The sequence below is a fragment of the Nerophis ophidion genome, unplaced genomic scaffold (genome assembly GCF_033978795.1).
Source record: "Nerophis ophidion isolate RoL-2023_Sa unplaced genomic scaffold, RoL_Noph_v1.0 HiC_scaffold_117, whole genome shotgun sequence".
NCBI classification, from domain to species: Eukaryota; Metazoa; Chordata; class Actinopteri; order Syngnathiformes; family Syngnathidae; genus Nerophis; species Nerophis ophidion.
In genome coordinates, this window is record NW_026907039.1 from 61,352 (window position 1) to 84,462 (window position 23,111).

Here is a 23,111-nt window from a genome sequence, read left to right on the forward strand (position 1 = left end):
TATTTAATATTTATACACTAAACATGTATTTAATATTAATACACTAAACATGTTGTTATTATTCATACACTAAACATGTATTTAATATTAATACAGTAAACATGTATTTAATATTTATACACAAAAAATGTATTTAATATTAATACAAAAACATGTATTTAATTTTAATAAACTAAATATATATTTTATATTAATACAATAAACATGTATTTAATATTAATACACTAAACATGTATTTAATAATTATAAACTAAAATGGAATTTAATAATAGACTAAACATGTATTTGATATTTTCACACTAAACATGTATTTAATATTAATACACTAAACATGTATTTAATATTTGTACACTAAACATGTATTTGATATTTTCACACTAAACATGTATTTAATATTCATACACTAAACATCTATTTAATATTAATACACTAAACATGTATTTAATATTTGTACACTAAACATGTATTTAATATTAATACACTAAACATGTATTTAATAATTATACACTAAACATCTATTTAATATTAATACACTAAACATATATTTAATATTTGTACACTAAACATGTATTTAATATTCATACACTAAACATGTATTTAATATTTGTACACTAAACATGTATTTAATATTCATACACTAAACATGTATTTAAAATTAATACACTAAACATGTATTTAATATTTATAACCTAAACATGTATTTAATATTAATACAAAACATGTATTTAATTTTAATAAACTAAATATATATTTAATATTAATACACTAAACATGTATTTAATATTCATAAACTAAACATGTATTTAACATTTATACACTAAACATGTATTTAATATTAATACACTAAACCTGTATTTAATATTTATACACTAAACATGTATTTAATATTAATACACTAAACATGTATTTAATATTCATACACTAAACATGTATTTAATATTAATACAAAAACATCTATTTAATATTAATACACTAAATATGTATTTATTATATATCCACTAAACATGTATTTAATATTCATAAACTAAACATGTATTTAATATTCATACACTAAACGTGTATTTAAGATTCATACAAAAACATGTATTTAAGTTTAATAAACTAAACATGTATTTAATATTCATACACTAAACAAGTATTTAATATTCATACACTAAACATGTATTTAATATTAATACACTAAACATGTATTTAATATTAATACACTAAACATGTATTTAATAATTATACACTAAAATGGAATTTAATAATAGACTAAACATGTATTTAATATTTTCACACTAAACTTGTATTTAATATTCATACACTAAACATCTATTTAATATTAATACACTAAACATGTATTTAATATTATTACACTAAACATTTATTTAATTTTTGTACACTAAACATCTATTTAATATTAATACACTAAACGTGTATTTATTATTTGTACACTAAACATGTATTTAATATTCATACACTAAACATGTATTTAATATTTGTACACTAAACCTGTATTTAATATTCATACACTAAACATGTATTTAAAATTAATACACTCAACATGTATTTAATATTAATACAAAACGTTTATTTAATTTTAATAAACTAAATATATATTTAATATTAATACACTAAACATGTATTTAATATTTATACACTAAACATTGATTTAATATTCATACACTAAACATGTATTTAATACTAATACACTAAACATGTATTTAATATTAATACACTGAACATGTATTTAATAATCATATACTAAACGTATATGTAATTATATACTAATCATATATTTAATATTCATACAGTAAACATGTATTTAATATTAATACACTAAACATGTATTTAATATTTATACACTAAACATGTATTTAATTTTAATAAACTAAACATATATTTAATATTAATACACTAAACATGTATTTAATATCAATACACTAAACATGTATTTAATTTTAATACAAAAACATGTATTTAATTTTAATAAACTAAACATGTATTTAATATTAATACACTAAACATGTATTTAATTTTAATACAAAAACATGTATTTAATTTTAATAAACTAAACATATATTTAATATTAATACACTAAACATGTATTTAATATCAATACACTAAACATGTATTTAATATTCATACACTAAACATGTATTTAATATTAATACGCTAAACATGTATTTAATATTAATACACTAAACATGTATTTAATATTTATACACTAAACATGTATTTAATATTTATACACTAAACAAGTATTTAATATTAATACACTAATCATGTATTTAATAATCATACACTAAATATGTATTTAATATCCATACACTAAACATGTTTTTAATATTAATACACTAAACATGTATTTAATATTTGTACACTAAACATGTATTTAATATTCATACACTGAACATGTATTTAATATTAATACACTAAACATGTATTTAATATTAATACACTAAACATGTATTTAATATTAATACACTAAACATGTATTTAATATTAATACACTAATCATGTATTTAATAATCATATACTAAATATGTATTTAATATTTATACACTTAACATGTATTTAATATTCATACACTAAACATGTATTTAATATTCATACACTAATCATGTATTTAATAATCATACACTAAATATGTATTTGATATTCATACACTAAACATGTATTTAATATTCATACACTAAACATGTTTTTAATATTAATACACTAAACGTGTATTTAATATTTATACACTAAACATGTATTTAATATTCATACACTAAACATGTTTTTAATATTAATACACTAAACATGTATTTAATATTTATACACTAAACATGTATTTAATATTCATACACTAAACATGTATTTAAAATTAATACACTGAACATGTATTTAATATTAATACACTAAACATGTATTTAATATTAATACACTAAACATGTATTTAATATTTATACACTAAACAAGTATTTAATATTAATACACTAATCATGTATTTAATAATCATACACTAAATATGTGTTTAATATTTATACACTTAACATGTATTTAATATTCATACACTAAACATGTTTTTAATATTAATACACTAAACATGTATTTAATATTCATACACTAAACATGTATTTAATATTTATACACTGAACATGTATTTAATAATCATATACTAAACGTATATGTAATCATACACTAATCATATTTTTAATTTTCATACACTAAACATGTATTTAATATTCATACACTAAACATGTATTTAATATTTTTACACTAAACGTGTATTTAATATTTATACACTAAACATGTATTTAATATTAATACACTGAACATGTATTTAATAATCATATACTAAACGTATATGTAATTATACACTAATCATATATTTAATTTTCATACAGTAAACATGTATTTAATATTTATACACTAAACATGTATTTAATATTCATACACTAAACATGTATTTAATATTAATACACTGAACATGTATTTAATAATCATATACTAAACGTATATGTAATCATATACTAATCATATATTTAATATTCATTTAGTAAACATGTATTTATTATCCTCTAAATAAGGCACACTTGGAAATAATGAATTTCTTTATGCGTGCAGTTGCAGCAGAAGTCCACAGGAGGGCGCACGTTCCCTCTTAATAAGTCCGGTCCTCTCCGTCTCTCTCTCTCTCTCTTTTTCCTTTTTTTTTTTCTTTTTTTTTTTTACATAAGTTTGGTTTCTCATACACTTATATTTATACACTAAACATGTATTTAATATTCATACACTAAACATGTATTTAATAGTAATACACTAAACATGTATTTAATATTTATAAACTAAACATGTATTTAATATTAATACAAAAACATGTATTTAATTTTAATTAACTAAACATATATTTAATATTTATACACTAAACATGTAGTTAATATTAATACACTAAACATATATTTAACATTAATACATTAAACATGTCTTTAATATTAATACACTAAACATGTATTTAATATTTATACACTAAGCATCTATTTAATATTAATACACTAAACATGTATTTGATATTAATACAAAAACATGTATTTAATTTTAATAAACTAAACATATTTAATTTTCATACACTAAACATGTATTTAAAATTAATTTAAAAAAATTTATTTAGGTTTAATAAACTAAACATATATTTAATATTCGGACACTAAACATGTATTTAATATTTATACACTATAATAATAATAATAATAATAATAATAATAATAATGATAATAATAATAATAACTACATGTTTAGTGTATGAATATTAAATACATGTTTAGTGTATAAATATTAAATACATGTTTAGTGTATGAATATTAAATACATGTTTAGTGTATTAGTATTAAATACATGTTTAGTGTATAAATATTAAATACATGTTTAGTGTATTAATATTAAATATATGTTTAGTTTATTAAACTTAAATACATGTTATTGTATTAATATTAAATATATGTTTAGTGTATAAATATTAAATACATGTTTAGGGTATTAATATTAAATATATGTTTGGTTTATTAAAATTAAATACACGTTTTTGTATTAATATTAAATACATGTTTAGTGTATAAATATTAAATACATGTTTAGTGTATTAATATTAAATATATGTTTAGTTTATTAAAATTAATACATGTTTTTGTATGAATATTAAATACATGTTTAGTGTATAAATATTAAATACATGTTTAGTCTATTAATATTAAATATGTGTTTGGTTTATTAAAATTAAATACATGTTTTTGTATTAATATTAAATACATGTTTAGTGTGTAAATATTAAATACAGGTTTAGTGTATTAATATTAAATACATGTTTAGTGTATGAATAATAACTACAGGTTTAGTGTATTAATATTAAATACATGTTTAATGTATTAATATTAAATACATGTTTAGTGTATAAATGTTAAATACATGTTTAGTTATGAATATTAAATACATGTTTAGTGTATTAATATTAAATATATATTTAGTTTATTCAAATTAAATACATGTTTTTGTATTAATATTAAATACATGTTTAGTGTATAAATATTAAATACATGTTTAGTGTATTAATATTAAATACATGTTTAGTGTATGAATATTAAATAAATGTTTAGTGTATAAATATTAAATACATGTTTAGTGTATTAATATTAAATACACTTTTTGTGTATAAATATTAAATACATGTTTAGTGTATTAAAATTAAATATATGTTTAGTTTATTAAAATTAAATACATGTTTTTGTATTAATATTAAATACATATTAAGTGTAAGAATAATAACTACATGTTTATTGAATGAATATTAAATACATGTTTAGTGTATAAATATTTAATACATGTTTAGTGTATTAATATTAAATATATGTTTAGTTTATTAAAATTAAATACATGTTTTTGTATGAATATTAAATACATGTTTCGTGTATGAATATTAAATACATGTTTAGTGTATAAATATTAAATATATGTTTAGTGTATTAATATTTAAATACATGTTTTTTGTATTAATATTAAATACATGTTTAGTGTATAAATATTAAATACATGTTTACTGTATGAATATTAAATACATGTTTAGTTTAGAAATAGTAAATACATGTTTAGTGTATAAATATTAAATACATGTTTAGTGTATAAATATTAAATACATGTTTAGTGTATGAATATTAAATACATGTTTAGTGTATGAATATTAAATACATGTTTAGTGTATAAATATTAAATACATGTTTAGTGTATAAATATTAAATAGATGTTTAGTGTATTAATATTAAATGCATGTTTAGTGTATTAATATTAAATACATGTTTTGTGTATTAATATTAAATGCATGTTTAGTGTATTAATATTAAATACATGTTTAGTGTATAAATATTAAATACATGTTTAGTGTATGAATATTAAATACATGTTTATTTTAGAAATAGTAAATACATGTTTAGTGTATAAATATTAAATACATGTTTAGTGTATAAATATTAAATACATGTTTAGTGTATGAATATTAAATACATGTTTAGTGTATGAATATTAAATACATGTTTAGTGTATAAATATTAAATACATGTTTAGTGTATAAATATTAAATAGATGTTTAGTGTATTAATATTAAATGCATGTTTAGTGTATTAATATTAAATACATGTTTTGTGTATTAATATTAAATATATGTTTAGTTTAATAAAATTAAATACATGTTTTTTGTATTAATATTAAATACATGTTCAATGTCTTTGGAGCGCCTTCCGCCCGATTGTAGCTGAGATAGGCGCCAGCGCCCCCCGCGACCCCAAAAGGGAATAAGCGGTAGAAAATGGATGGATGGATGTTCAATGTATTAATATTAAATACATGTTTAGTGTATTAATATTAAATACATGTTTAGTGTATAATTAATAAATACATGTTTATTGTATTAATATTAAATACATGTTTAGTGTATTTATATTAAATATATGTTTAGTTTATTAAAATTAAATACATGTTTGTTGTATTAATATTAAATATATGTTTAGTTTATTAAAATTAAATACATGTTGTTTGTATTAATATTAAATACATGTTTAGTGTATTAATATTAAATATATCTTTAGTTTATTAAAATTAAATACATGTTTTTTGTATTAATATTAAATACATGTTCAATGTATTAATATTAAATACATGTTTAGTTTATTAATATTAAATATATGTTTAGTTTATTAAAATTAATTAGATGTTTTTTGTATTAATATTAAATACATGTTTAGTGTATGAATATCAAAAATACATGTTTTTGTATGAATATCAAATACATGTTTAGTGTATGAATATTAAATAAATGTTTAGTGTATAAATATTAAATACATGTTTAGTGTATGAATATTAAATAAATGTTTAGTGTATAAATATTAAATACATGTTTAGTGTATTAATATTAAATATATGTTTAGTTTATTAAAATTAATTTGATGTTTTTGTATTAATATTAAATGCATGTTTAGTGTATTAATATTAAATACATGTTTAGTGTATTAATATTAAATATATGTTTAGTGTATAAATATTAAATATATGTTTAGTGTATTAATATTAAATACATGTTTTGTGTATTAATATTAAATATATATTTAGTTTATTAAAATTAAATACATGTTTTTTGTATTCATATTAAATACATGTTTGGTGTATAAATATTAAATGCATGTTTAGTGTATAACTATTAAATACATGTTTAGTGTATTAATATTAAATACATGTTTTGTGTATTAATATTAAATATATGTTTAGTTTACTAAAATTAAATACTTGTTTTTTGTATTAATATTAAATACATGTTTGGTGTATGAATATTAAATACATGTTCAATGTATTAATATTAAATACATGTTTAGTGTATTAATATCAAATACATATTTAGTGTATAAATATTAATTACATGTTTAGTGTATTAATATTAAATACATGTTTAGTGTATAATTAATAAATACATGTTTATTGTATTAATATTAAATACATGTTTAGTGTATTAATATTAAATATATGTTTAGTTTATTAAAATTAAATACATTTTTTTGTATTGATATTAAATACATGTTTAGTGTGTAAATATTAAATATATGTTTAGTGCACAAATAGTAAAAATATGTTTAGTGTATAAATATTAAAAACTATGTTTAGTGTATGCATGACCAGACTTATTAAGAGGGAATGTGCGCCCTCCAGTGGAAATCTGCCTTAACTGCACACAAATAAATTAATTATTTCAGTGTGCCTTATTTAGAGAATAATAAATACATGTTTACTGTATGAATATTAAAAAATATGATTAGTATATGAATATTAAATGTGTTTAGTATATGATTATTAGATACATGCTCAGTGTATGAATATTAAATGCATGTTTAGTGTACGAATATTTCAGTGTATAAATATTAAATACATGTTTAGTGTATAAATATTAATTAAACAATATATATATATATATAGAGAGAGAGAGAGAGACAGAGAGAGAGAGAGGGAGAGAGAAAGACATAGATAGAGAGAGAGAGAGAGAGAGGGGGGTGGTGGGGGGGGACCAGACTTATTAAGAGGGAACGTGCGCCCTCCTGTGGACTTCTGCTGCAACTGCACACAGAAATAAATTCATTACTTCCAAGTGTGCCTTATTTAGTGTCCCAGACTTCCAATTCCTCCTTTACATGTTTAGTGTATAAGTATTAATTAAACAACTGTTTAATATATGAATTTTAAAAAATGTGCTTAGTGTATACATATTAAATTCATGTTTAGTGTATGAATAAATACATATAAATATATATATATATATATATATAGAGAGAGAGAGAGAGAGAGAGAGAGAGAGAGAGAAGAGAGAGAGAGAGAGAGAGAGAGAGAGAGAGAGAGAGAGAGAGAGGGAGAGAGGGGGGGGGGGGTGGGGGGGACCAGACTTATTAAGAGGGATTGTGCGCCCTCCTGTGGACTTCTGCTGCAACTGCACACACAAAGAACTTCATTACTTCCAAGTGTGCCTTATTTAGTGTCCCAGCTTCCAATTCCTCCTTTACATGTTTAGTGTATAAGTATTAATTAAACAACTGTTTAATATATGAATTTTAAAAAATGTGCTTAGTGTATACATATTAAATTCATGTTTAGTGTATGAATAAATACATATAAATATATATATATATATATATATAGAGAGAGAGAGAGAGAGAGAGAGAGAGAGAGAGAAAGAGAGAGAGAGAGAGAGAGAGAGAGAGAGAGAGAGAGAGAGAGAGGGAGAGAGGGGGGGGGGGGTGGGGGGGACCAGACTTATTAAGAGGGATTGTGCGCCCTCCTGTGGACTTCTGCTGCAACTGCACACACAAAGAACTTCATTACTTCCAAGTGTGCCTTATTTAGTGTCCCAGACTTCCAATTCCTCCTTTACATGTTTAGTGTATAAGTATTCATTAAACAACTGTTTAATATATGAATTTTAAAAAATGCGTTTAGTGTATAATATTAAATACATGTTTAGTGTATAAATAAATAAATATATATATATAGAGAGAGAGAGAGAGAGAGAGAGAGAGAGAGAGAGAGAGAGAGAAAGAGCCACCGGAGCAGAGACTGTGAACAACAGGTACCCTGTTTATAATCGACACCTGTGTAATATACATCACTTGTGTTTTTATTCCAGTTTATTTTGCCAGCGACATTAAGTCATGACCGTGGTTAAGCGTCTGTCGTGTGTGTGTGTGGCCTCTTCAATGCCCAAGATGGCGGTCGCCGTTAGCAATGACTGCTACATGTAAAGCTGATCACTTTCTGTGTGGGTCCAAACCAGGCTAATCCGTGTTTATAGCTATGTATGCTTAAGACATTGTGGACATAACAAACTGTGTGAATGATGAACCGGCTAAATATTTTGGGATACTGAATGAGCAGTGTGTATTGACGGAAGAGCTAAGCTAATTATTATCCCGCCAGAATGCTCTAGCCCAGGGGTGTCAAACGTCCGGCCCGAGGGCCGCGTAAGGCCCGCTAACAAATTGTATCAAGCCCGCAGGATGAGTTAAAGTATAAAAATGTACCTGACATTTTTAAATGAAAGAAACAGCTGTTCTAAATGTGTCCACTGGATGTTGCAATAGCAATTCTTTGTAGTTGATGCAACATATGTACAAAATAAAGCACATGATGTTAGTACATCAGTCGAGGAAAATGAGCAAACTACACGAATAACATCCTGTAATTTGACTTTGATATAATTTGTTTTATCTTGAAAGACACCAATGAGTTGACTGATGAACATTATCACATAATGTGTTCAGAAAATATAAATAACAACAAACAAAATGATTAACCACAGCATGTCAATGTAAAAAAAACTTTTTACACTTGTTTTATTTTCAAACAATGAAAAACAGTCTGAAGTTGTCTTTATTTTTAAGTTATCGTGCTGTGATTTTACCAGTCCGGCCTACGGCTAGAGCAGAGGTGTCAACCCTCCGCCCCCGTTCAAATGTGTTGTGGGTACTAGTGCTGCCGTGATTAGTTGGCTAGGAATTCACACGGTTTTGATTGATTGATTGAAACTTTTATTGACAGATTGCACAGTACATATTCCGTACAACTGACCACTAAATGGTAACACCCCAATAAGTTTTTCAACTTGTTTAAGTCTGGGTCCACGTTAATCAATTCATGGTGGGCGAGAGAGAGACGTGAGTGTAACGTAGGCGTATCAATTAACACCGCCGCCCTTTATTTCTCTATATTTTCAAGATAGTCGACCATGAAAAGGCCATTTTTTTTTTAGCCGACGGGTTGTTCTACTATTGACCGCCTATTTATTTTTGTTCTCCCGTCCCAAACGGCTCACTGTAATTCACTTCCACAAGTCTGTGCCCTGCTGGAAAAGCAGATCAACTGAGAACAAGAGAGTATTAAGACACGTTAATACAATTATTCAGTGTGGAGTAATGGTCTATTACTGAACTGTCATTTTCACCTTTTATGTCATTCATGTTTATGCATTACTTACCTGCACTTATGTTCAAAGGGGTGACTCTACACTAAACACAGTATTTCCATAGCTAATATTACTTGCTAATACTTACCTGTAGGACCTGTTGAGTAAAGTTAACATGTATTTGAGTAAAGTTAACATGTATTTGAGTACTTACCATGAATATGTAGACAAAGTAACTGATATAATACTGAGTATGGTAAGTGTAGCATGTCTGCGTGGTGTAGCCTATACTATTTATGTGTAATATAAAGTGTATGAAGTATCTGTTGAACATAGAGGTGGTGGGAAAAAAATGGATAATTGTCTGCAGCTAAATGCTTTTAGTGAAACCAAATATTTCCATTTCATGTTTCTTGTGTTTCAGAGGAGGATTGAATGCAGTGCAAATATTGCAAATTGGAAAGCTCCAATCAAGAGGTATGGCTGTCATTTATTTATTAACTGTGGTACTTATATGTTCATTGCCCTGTATGGAATAGGTGTAGGAGTGTACACATTTATTGACACGCTGCACTATACCTGCCCTCCCACTCCACTACATGCTCCTCCAACATAAAGCACCCCACTATACCATCAGCCCTGAAATCTCAAGTCAAAAGCTCACATTGTGATTAAAGTTAAATGCCATTGCTCCACTGATTGTGTTTTTCAGATATCTGAAAAATGTCATGGCATCACCAGCAAAGACCTCCTGAAGACTTTCAATGAGTGCCTTGAGAATTATGTGGCTCGCCTGCTCAGACTGTACCGGGCTAGAAAGGAAGCTATTGGTCAGCAAATAGAAGACTTCCTGGATAAGCTTGATGAACAAGTAAGTGATGGACATGTGTCAGTAAAATGGATCTTATCAGTCATTGCTATATGTTCTTAGTTTGTGCTATTTGATAATTATAACTGTTTTTAATTTGCAAAAGTAGAAAATGCTTTAGTCTGAAGGCTTGAAGTGTTTTTTTTCCCCTTTTCTTGAGCATGCTACTGGTCAGACTTGCGGTCTACTGGTCATTACTAAAAACAACTTTTGATTTTGCCATTTGTATAAATCCACTATGGCGCTTCACTAATGTATATGCTTATGTCTTCCACTGTATACTCTATAGACATCAGACATTGTGTCTCACCGAAAGATGACAGCACTGAGATGCCTCCCCGTTTTTGTCTGGGACGACACAACTAAGTGTGGAGAGACGCAGCCGACGGGCCGACAGCGGGCGGACAGAGGCGTTCTGGACCAAGATGAAGGCCAGGAGGCGGGGCATGCGGCGTGACGCACGCGGAGCGGCAGGAGGACGGCAATCGGAGTCAGGTGCGTAGGACACACATCTGCTCACAATCTGCGCATCTGCTCCTAGACTTTAAGAGAGGCGAGGGGGGCACGATTGCGAGAGGGAAGACAGGAAAGGAAAGGAAACCACGGCAGCCCGACCACGAGCCCGACGACAGAGAGCAGTCCGCAATGAGTCCCTGCCACAGACGCAGCAGGCGAGCACCAAAGGGTGCAGAGCGACCAGGAAGAGGTGCCAGCGCACTAGAAATGGGTGCGCCCGACTGGCCCGAAGAAAGGTTGATTGAACCAATAAATGGGAATCAAACCTGCTACGATGCGTCGTGTGTTCAATGTCACAGCAACCCACACGAGGACGGCTGGGAGTTTGTCACATACGTTTTTCCTGCAGCATTTGGTAAGTAATAATAATAATAGGACATTTACTTGAAAATTAAAAGTAATTTGGCCTAATGTAGCTTCAATGGAATAGTTCAACATTTTCATATTCTAGCTTGTTGCCCTGCTCTCTGGTTTAAGATCCGTCGATAGAAACCATTCCTTTAACTGTGGATGTATTTTTGAAGAAGAATCAGCCAATGTTTCCTCATCGCTTGTTAGATTAGCTCAAATACTGGTAGTCTATTGGTAGCCTGCCTTCGCCAACAGTCAGAAGATAAACTTTACAACTCTATTCCGACGACATGCTGTTAGTTTTAAGTTGCAGAAGAGAAAACGACGTTGCTGATGAATGTCTGTTGAATATAAACTAAATTCACCCTGGCTCACAGTCGGCGGCGGCATACTAACACTTACAATTGACTGCTAGTTTTTGAGCTAAGCTTACTTGCGATGAACAATCTTCGCCTATTCCTTCCAAAATGCACAAACAGTTAAAATGAATGATTTCTGTTGCCTTGCCTTGAACCAGAGAGTGGAGCAACAAGCTAAACAACTATTACTATTTTAACATTTTGAGTAGGATCTGATTGTAGCTGAGATAGGCACCAGCAACCCCCGCGACTCCATAGGGAATAAGCGGTACAAAATGGATGGATGAATGGAGTAGGATCTCATAGCTGATGACAAAGATTTTATGCATAATACACTTTGTGTAGATTTCATTTTGTGCCCAGATTTGTTTTTGAATGCCCAAATGTCATATTCTTTAACCAATGCATATAATCATAAAGAAAAGTTCTTGCCCCATTTTTTTTTAAATATTTAATGGTTAATGTTCTACCTTCAATTCATTTGAAAGTAATTTAAGGGTTTTTCCCATTTTTTTGAACATTGTAAAATTGTAATCGTTCCCAGAAGATCCACACAATGACATCCTTTTGTTGGACCTAACACTCAATCATGCATGTGTTACTTACCCTCAGGAAAGTGACCCTGAAGAAAGAGTGCTCAGAGGCGTGTCTGTTGGCATCCTTACAATCCTTGAAGAAGATGATCCTGCTGTATCACCCAACTTACGGGACTGGGCTGTTGTGTTGGAAGGTTCCATGGTGCTACATGACCTGCCAGACCTCGGTACCGCCTTTGCATACCTCTTTGGCCTACTGTATGCCATCAACATTGATTATCCAAAGGAGATGACGTACACCTTTGAAGCAATTCAGTCTATCTTTTTCCAGCTTGGCTCTCAGTGCGGCCCTGCGATGAGGTGGCGACTTGTCCAGAGTGTACCCTGCCTGGCGCCCGATTGTAGCTGAGATAGGCGCCAGCGCCCCCCGTGACTCCAAAAGGGAATAAGCGGTAGAAAATGGATGGATGGATGGGCTCTCAGCGGACAAGGTCTCTGAAAACAAAGCTTTTGCTGTGACTCTTAATGTGGAAGCCAACCTATGTTTTCTGCCTGTTCGAGTGCGTTGTGGTTGGTGCTCATATAAAACTTCACAGCCAGTGATTTAAAACATGCAAGGCCTCACGGAAAACAATTATATTTATTTTCAAAATGTATTTACAATTAAGTGAGATACACCATTTTTAAAAAAAATTTTTTTTTTCAAAATATATTTAAAATTGAGTGAGATTCCCAAAACGCCATTATGCCACATAACCCGCCAGAACTCGGTACTGCCATTTGTTATGTAGCATATTGGTATTTTGTGAATCTCACTTAAATGTAGATATATCTTTTTCTTTACATTTAAGTGAAGTTGACAAGAGGTGCATATTCACTGTCAGCTGATCAAGTTTGTCAACTCTTCTAATTTACTAAACACATTTTCTCTATCTATGATGATAATTCTATCATCAAATCATTACACAATTATATTGCCTGGCTGCTGTAAAAGCATTTATTTCTTAGCTTTTAACTTTCTTAGCTGGTTTATTCACTTTAAAGAAAATAGCTGGGAAAGTGTCAAGGTCTCTGACACCCAATTGAACCCTTATGTTAAACATGTTTCTAAATGAGAAATAAACAAGGTTTTGGATATATTTTGATGTCTGCTCTTTATTTTATTTATTCATTCAGCATTTAAAGAAAAAAATTATCGCAACATAAATGTTACTTGACTTGTAAAGGAATTTTAGTAACTGAAGTAACAAGAATTTCCGAGGTAGTTGAAGGTGAAAATACATGGAATTGAAGCATGAAATTTATTGTTGGTCCGACGTGAATATAATAATTTGGTGAACAAGATCGAGTTGGTAAAACTCTTATCTAAACTTTGAAATCTTAGTTAAGTCAAGAACAGTAGTCAAAGTTCAACAAGAATATATGAGTTAGTTGAAGGTAATAATATATGGAATTGAAGAATGAACTTTATTGTTGGTCCGACGTAAATATAATAATTTGGTGAACAAGAAGATCTGAGTTGACATAACTCTTATCTCAACTAGTTAAGTCAACAATAGTAAAACGCAAAAATCTTGTTGCATCAAGTTACCTTGAAAATGTGTGTTTTCTCAACTTTTTATTTTATTTAAAGTGTACCGGTTTGATGTGCCCAAAACACCTCCATAGAGAGACCTTCGGGTGGCATCCTGAGCAGATGCCCGAACCACCTCATCTGGCTCCTCTCCATGTGAAGGAGCAGCGGCTTTACTTTGAGTTCCTCCCGGATGGCAGAGCTTCTCACCCTATCTCTAAGGGAGAGACCCACCACCCGGCGGAGGAAACTCATTCCGACCACTTTTACCCATGATCTTGTCCTTTTGGTCCTAACCCAAAGCTCATGACTATAGGTGAGGATGGGAACGTAGATCGACCAGTAAATTGAGAGCTTTGCCTTCCGGTTCAGCTCCTTCTTCACCACGTCCGCATTACTGAAGACGCCACACCGTGAACAAGACTCTGAGGTACTTGAACTCCTCCACTTGGGAGCAGGGTCTCCTCCCCAACCTGGAGATGGCACTCCACCCTCTTCCGAATGATAACAATGGACTCGGATTTGGAGGTGCTGATTCCCATCGCAGTCGCTTCACACTCGGCTGTGAACCGATCCAGTGAGAGCTGAAGATCCTGGCCAGATGAAGCCATCGGGACCACATCATCTGCAAAAAGCAGAGACCTAATACTGCAGCCACCAAACCAGATCCCCTCAACACCTTGACTGCGCCTAGAAATTATGTCCATGAAAGTTTTGAACAGAATGGGTGACAAAGTCCAACCCTCACTGGAAACGCCACATCGTCCCGTTAATATTATGTATAGTATATCAATATATGTGTATATATACATGAATATACACATGTATGGGATTTATATATATATATATATATATATATAAATGGTAAATGTTTGTACTTGTATAGCGCTTTTCTACCTCTTTTTAAGGAGCCCAAAGCGCTTTGATAGTATTTCTCCATTCACACACACATTCACACACTGATGGCAGGATGTATTTAATATTTATACACCAAACATATGTTTAATATTTATACAAAAAACATGTATTTAATATTTATACACTAAACATGTATTTAATATTTATACAATAAACATGTATTTAATATTTATACACTAAACATGTATTTAATATTAATAAACTGAACATGTATTTAATAATCATATACTAAACGTATATGTAATTATATACTAATCATATATTTAATATTCATACAGTAATCATGTTATTTATACATTAAACATGTATTTAATATTCATACACTAAACATGTATTTAATAATAATACAAAAACATGTATTTAATTTTAATAAACTAAACATATATTTAATATTTATACACTAAACATGTATTTAACATTTATACACTAAACATGTATTTAATATTAATACACTAAACATGTATTTAATATTAATACACTAAACATGTATTAAATATTCATACACTAAACATGTATTTAATATTCATTCAATAAACATGTAGTTATTATTCTTACACTTAATATGTATTTAATATTTATACAAAAACATGTATTTAATTTTAATAAACTAAACATATATTTAATATTAATACACTAAACATGTATTTAATATTTTTACACTAAACCTGTATTTAATATTTATACACTAAAAGTGTATTTAATATTAATACACTAAACATGTATTTAATATTAATAAAAAACATGTATTTAATTTTAATAAATTAAATATATATTTAATATTAATACACTAAGCATGTATTTAATATTCATAAACTAAGAATGTATTTAACATTTATACACTAAACATGTATTTAATATTCATACACTAAACCTGTAGTTATTATTCATACACTAAACATGTATTTAATATTAATACAAAAACATGTATTTAATTTAAATAAAGTAAACACATATTTAATATTAATACACTAAACATGTATTTAATAATCATACACTAAACATTTATTTAATATTTATACACTAAACATGTATTTAATATTCATTCAATAAACATGTCGTTATTATTCTTACACTTAATATGTATTTAATATTAATACAAAAACATGTATTTGATTTTAATAAACTAAATATATATTTAATATTCATACACTAAACATTTATTTATTATTTATACACTAAAAGTGTATTTGATATTAATACACTAAACATGTATTTAATATTTATACACTAAACATGTATTTAATATTCATACACTAAACATGTATTTAATATTAATACACTAAACATGTATTTAATATTTATACACTAAACATGTATTTAATATTAATAAAAAATAGGTATTTAATTTTAATAAACTAAATACATATTTAATATTAATACACTAAACATATATTTAATATTCATAAACTAAACATGTATTTAACATTTATACACTAAACATGTAGTTATTATTTATACACTAAAGATGTATTTAATATTAAGAGACTAATCATTTATTATTTATCCACTAAACATGTATTTAATATTCATAAACTAAACATGTATTTAATATTCATACACTAACTGTGTATTTAATATTCATACACTAAACATGTATTTAATATGAATACAAAAACATGTATTTAATTTTAATACACTAAACATATATTTAATATTAATACACTAAACATGTATTTAACATTTATACACTAAACATGTATTTAACATTTATACACTAAACATGTTTTTAATATTAATACAAAAACATGTATTTAATTTTAATAAACTGAACATTTAATATTAATACACTAAACATGTATTTAATATTCATACACTAAACATGTATTTAATATTTATACACTAAACATGTATTTAATATTAATACACTAAACATGTTGTTATTATTCATACACTAAACATGTATTTAATATTAATACAGTAAACATGTATTTAATATTTATACACAAAAAATGTATTTAATATTAATACAAAAACATGTATTTAATTTTAATAAACTAAATATATATTTTATATTAATACAATAAACATGTATTTAATATTAATACACTAAACATGTATTTAATAATTATAAACTAAAATGGAATTTAATAATAGACTAAACATGTATTTGATATTTTCACACTAAACTTGTATTTAATATTCATACACTAAACATCTATTTAATATTAATACACTAAACATGTATTTAATATTTGTACACTAAACATGTATTTAATATTAATACACTAAACATGTATTTAATAATTATACACTAAACATCTATTTAATATTAATACACTAAACATATATTTAATATTTGTACACTAAACATGTATTTAATATTCATACACTAAACATGTATTTAATATTTGTACACTAAACATGTATTTAATATTCATACACTAAACATGTATTTAAAATTAATACACTAAACATGTATTTAATATTTATACACTAAACATGTATTTAATATTAATACAAAACATGTATTTAATTTTAATAAACTAAATATATATTTAATATTAATACACTAAACATGTATTTAATATTCATAAACTAAACATGTATTTAACATTTATACACTAAACATGTATTTAATATTAATACACTAAACCTGTATTTAATATTTATACACTAAACATGTATTTAATATTAATACACTAAACATGTATTTAATATTCATACACTAAACATGTATTTAATATTAATACAAAAACATGTATTTGATTTTAATAAACTAAATATATATTTAATATTCATACACTAAACATTTAGTTATTATTTATACACTAAAAGTGTATTTGATATTAATACACTAAACATGTATTTAATATTAATACACTAAACATGTATTTAATATTTATACACTAAACATGTATTTAATATTCATACACTAAACATGTATTTAATATTAATACACTAAACATGTATTTAATATTTATACACTAAACATGTATTTAATATTAATAAAAAATAGGTATTTAATTGTAATAAACTAAATACATATTTAATATTAATACACTAAACATATATTTAATATTCATAAACTAAACATGTATTCAACATTTATACACTAAACATGTAGTTATTATTTATACACTAAACATGTATTTAATATTAAGAGACTAATTATTTATTATGTATCCACTAAACATGTATTTAATATTCATAAACTAAACATGTATTTAATATTCATACACTAACTGTGTATTTAATATTCATACACTAAACATGTATTTAATATGAATACAAAAACATGTATTTAATTTTAATACACTAAACATATATTTAATATTAATACACTAAACATGTATTTAACATTTATACACTAAACATGTATTTAACATTTATACACTAAACATGTTTTTAATATTAATACAAAAACATGTATTTAATTTTAATAAACTGAACATTTAATATTAATACACTAAACATGTATTTAATATTCATACACTAAACATGTATTTAATATTTATACACTAAACATGTATTTAATATTAATACACTAAACATGTTGTTATTATTCATACACTAAACATGTATTTAATATTAATACAGTAAACATGTATTTAATATTTATACACAAAAAATGTATTTAATATTAATACAAAAACATGTATTTAATTTTAATAAACTAAATATATATTTTATATTAATACAATAAACATGTATTTAATATTAATACACTAAACATGTATTTAATAATTATAAACTAAAATGGAATTTAATAATAGACTAAACATGTATTTGATATTTTCACACTAAACATGTATTTAATATTAATACACTAAACATGTATTTAATATTTGTACACTAAACATGTATTTGATATTTTCACACTAAACATGTATTTAATATTCATACACTAAACATCTATTTAATATTAATACACTAAACATGTATTTAATATTTGTACACTAAACATGTATTTAATATTAATACACTAAACATGTATTTAATAATTATACACTAAACATCTATTTAATATTAATACACTAAACATATATTTAATATTTGTACACTAAACATGTATTTAATATTCATACACTAAACATGTATTTAATATTTGTACACTAAACATGTATTTAATATTCATACACTAAACATGTATTTAAAATTAATACACTAAACATGTATTTAATATTTATACACTAAACATGTATTTAATATTAATACAAAACATGTATTTAATTTTAATAAACTAAATATATATTTAATATTAATACACTAAACATGTATTTAATATTCATAAACTAAACATGTATTTAACATTTATACACTAAACATGTATTTAATATTAATACACTAAACCTGTATTTAATATTTATACACTAAACATGTATTTAATATTAATACACTAAACATGTATTTAATATTCATACACTAAACATGTATTTAATATTAATACAAAAACATCTATTTAATATTAATACACTAAATATGTATTTATTATATATCCACTAAACATGTATTTAATATTCATAAACTAAACATGTATTTAATATTCATACACTAAACGTGTATTTAAGATTCATACAAAAACATGTATTTAAGTTTAATAAACTAAACATGTATTTAATATTCATACACTAAACAAGTATTTAATATTCATACACTAAACATGTATTTAATATTAATACACTAAACATGTATTTAATATTAATACACTAAACATGTATTTAATAATTATACACTAAAATGGAATTTAATAATAGACTAAACATGTATTTAATATTTTCACACTAAACTTGTATTTAATATTCATACACTAAACATCTATTTAATATTAATACACTAAACATGTATTTAATATTATTACACTAAACATTTATTTAATTTTTGTACACTAAACATCTATTTAATATTAATACACTAAACGTGTATTTATTATTTGTACACTAAACATGTATTTAATATTCATACACTAAACATGTATTTAATATTTGTACACTAAACCTGTATTTAATATTCATACACTAAACATGTATTTAAAATTAATACACTCAACATGTATTTAATATTAATACAAAACGTTTATTTAATTTTAATAAACTAAATATATATTTAATATTAATACACTAAACATGTATTTAATATTCATACACTAAACATGTATTTAATATTCATACACTAAACATGTATTTAATACTAATACAGTAAACATGTATTTAATATTTATACACAAAAAATGTATTTAATATTAATACAAAAACATGTATTTAATTTTAATAAACTAAATATATATTTAATATTGATACACTAAACATGTATTTAATATTAATACACTAAACATGTATTTAATAATTATACACTAAAATGGAATTTAATAATAGACTAAACATGTATTTAATATTTTCACACTAAACTTGTATCTAATATTCATACATTAAACATGTATTTAATATTAATACACTAAACATCTATTTAATATTCATACACTAAACATGTATTTAATATTCATACATTAAACATGTATTTAATATTAATACACTAAACATCTATTTAATATTAATACACTAAACATGTATTTAATATTTGTACACTAAACATGTATTTGATATTTGTACACTAAACATCTATTTAATATTAATACACTAAACGTGTATTTATTATTTGTACACTAAACATGTATTTAATATTCATACACTAAACATGTATTTAATATTATATATATATATATATATATACATATATATATATATATATATATATATAAATTGCTTGTCTCAATATATTGAGACAAGCAAAAAGGGAATATTACAAAAGAATGTTGCATGAAAATAAAAATAACATAAAGGCTACATGGAATATTTTAAATAAAGCAATAGGGAATAGGACAAGGCGAACAGAACTACCTAGATGTTTTAAAAAAGATAATATGTTAATTGAAAACAAAGATGAAATTGTCAATGAATTGAATCAATTCTTTGTAAATGTAGGACCTAGCTTAGCAAACAAAATACCTAGAGCTAATGATCAATCAGGGGATGTCTGGAAAAGGGAAAATAGGGTTATGCAGTCAATGTTTCTTAGTGAAGTGACTGAGAATGAAATATTATCTGTGGTTTACAAACTAAAAAACAAGACCTCAATAGACAATGAGGGCATTGACATGAGTATAATAAAAAACACAATTGATTGCATCATTAAACCATTGCATTATATAATTAATTGTTCTTTTAAAGTAGGAGTTTTCCCAGACAGTATGAAAACTGCTAAGGTTATACCTATATTTAAAACCGGAGATAAACATACATTTGGTAATTATAGACCAGTATCTCTCTTATCCCAATTTTCAAAAGTGCTTGAAAAACTGTTTGTTAATAAATTAGACTGTTTTATTGAAAAACATAAATTATTAAATGAAAATCAGTATGGATTTCGATCAAACAGGTCTACGAGCTTGGCCATCATGAACATTATTGAAGAGATTACAACTGCAGTTGATCAAAATAAATACACAATAGGAGTGTTCATTGATTTAAAGAAGGCATTTGACACTGTAGATCATCAAATTCTCATTTCTAAATGATATACTTATGGAGTCAGAGGAGTTGCACTGGACTGGTTAACCAGTTATTTACATCAACGACAGCAATATGTTGAGATCGATGATCATAGGTCAGAATGTATGAATATTGAATGTGGAATTCCACAAGGTTCGATTTTAGGACCCAAACTTTTTACTTTATATATAAATGATATTTGTGAGGTTTCGAAAATTTTACAGTGCGTATTATTCGCAGACGATACAAATTTATACTGTTCAGGAGATGACTTGAACATTTTAGCCAATAATATTAAAGAGGAAATGGTTAAACTAAAATTGTGGTTTGATATAAATAAATTATCTTTAAATTTGGAAAAGACTAAGTATATGGTATTCGGTAATAAAAGAAAGATGGAAGTTAGTTTATCCATAAACAATGTGAAAATTGAGAAGGTGTCTGAAATCAGATTTCTTGGGGTCATCTTAGATGAAAAGTTGACATGGAAAGCTCATATAATGCATGTGAAAAATAAGGTATCTAAAAGTTTATTTATTTTGAACAAGGTTAAATATAGTTTTCCATACAACACAATGAGAATGTTATATTGCTCAATTATTCTACCTTATTTCAATTATTGTGCAGAAATATGGGGAAATACATATCATAGCAACATAATGCCTTTATTTCTTTCACAGAAAAGAGCAATTCGAATCATTTTTAAAGTAGGATATAGAGACCACACAAATCCACTCTTCATTAGGTCACAATTACTAAAACTAAAAGACATTGTAGAATTGAATACACTATTAATGATGTTCAAAGCGAGAAATACAATTCTTCCAAAGGACGTACAAAAGTTGTGTGTTCACATCTGGAGATGAGAACCACAGAAGGCCGTATGACTTTAAACATCCAAGAGTGCCAACAAATTTGAAACAAATGTGCTTGTCTGTTGTTGCTGTGAAAGCATGATATTCTCTAAACAAAGACTTAAAAAGCTGTGAGAATACCTTTGTTTTTAAAAAGTTATAAAAAGAGAAAACTGGAATTATATCAAACTGAATTTTGATTTG

General features: G+C 25.6%; 1 long non-coding RNA gene across 1 annotated transcript; it reads left to right on the forward strand.

Moving 5' to 3' along the window:
- Positions 1-10,868: 10,868 nt before the first annotated feature.
- LOC133547480 (uncharacterized) lies at positions 10,869-14,159 on the forward strand. The gene is made up of 5 exons (XR_009805509.1): positions 10,869-10,924; positions 11,160-11,318; positions 11,605-12,186; positions 13,154-13,304; positions 13,409-14,159. It is a non-coding gene; the product is annotated as an uncharacterized LOC133547480 (long non-coding RNA).
- The last annotated feature ends 8,952 nt before the right edge of the window (positions 14,160-23,111 follow it).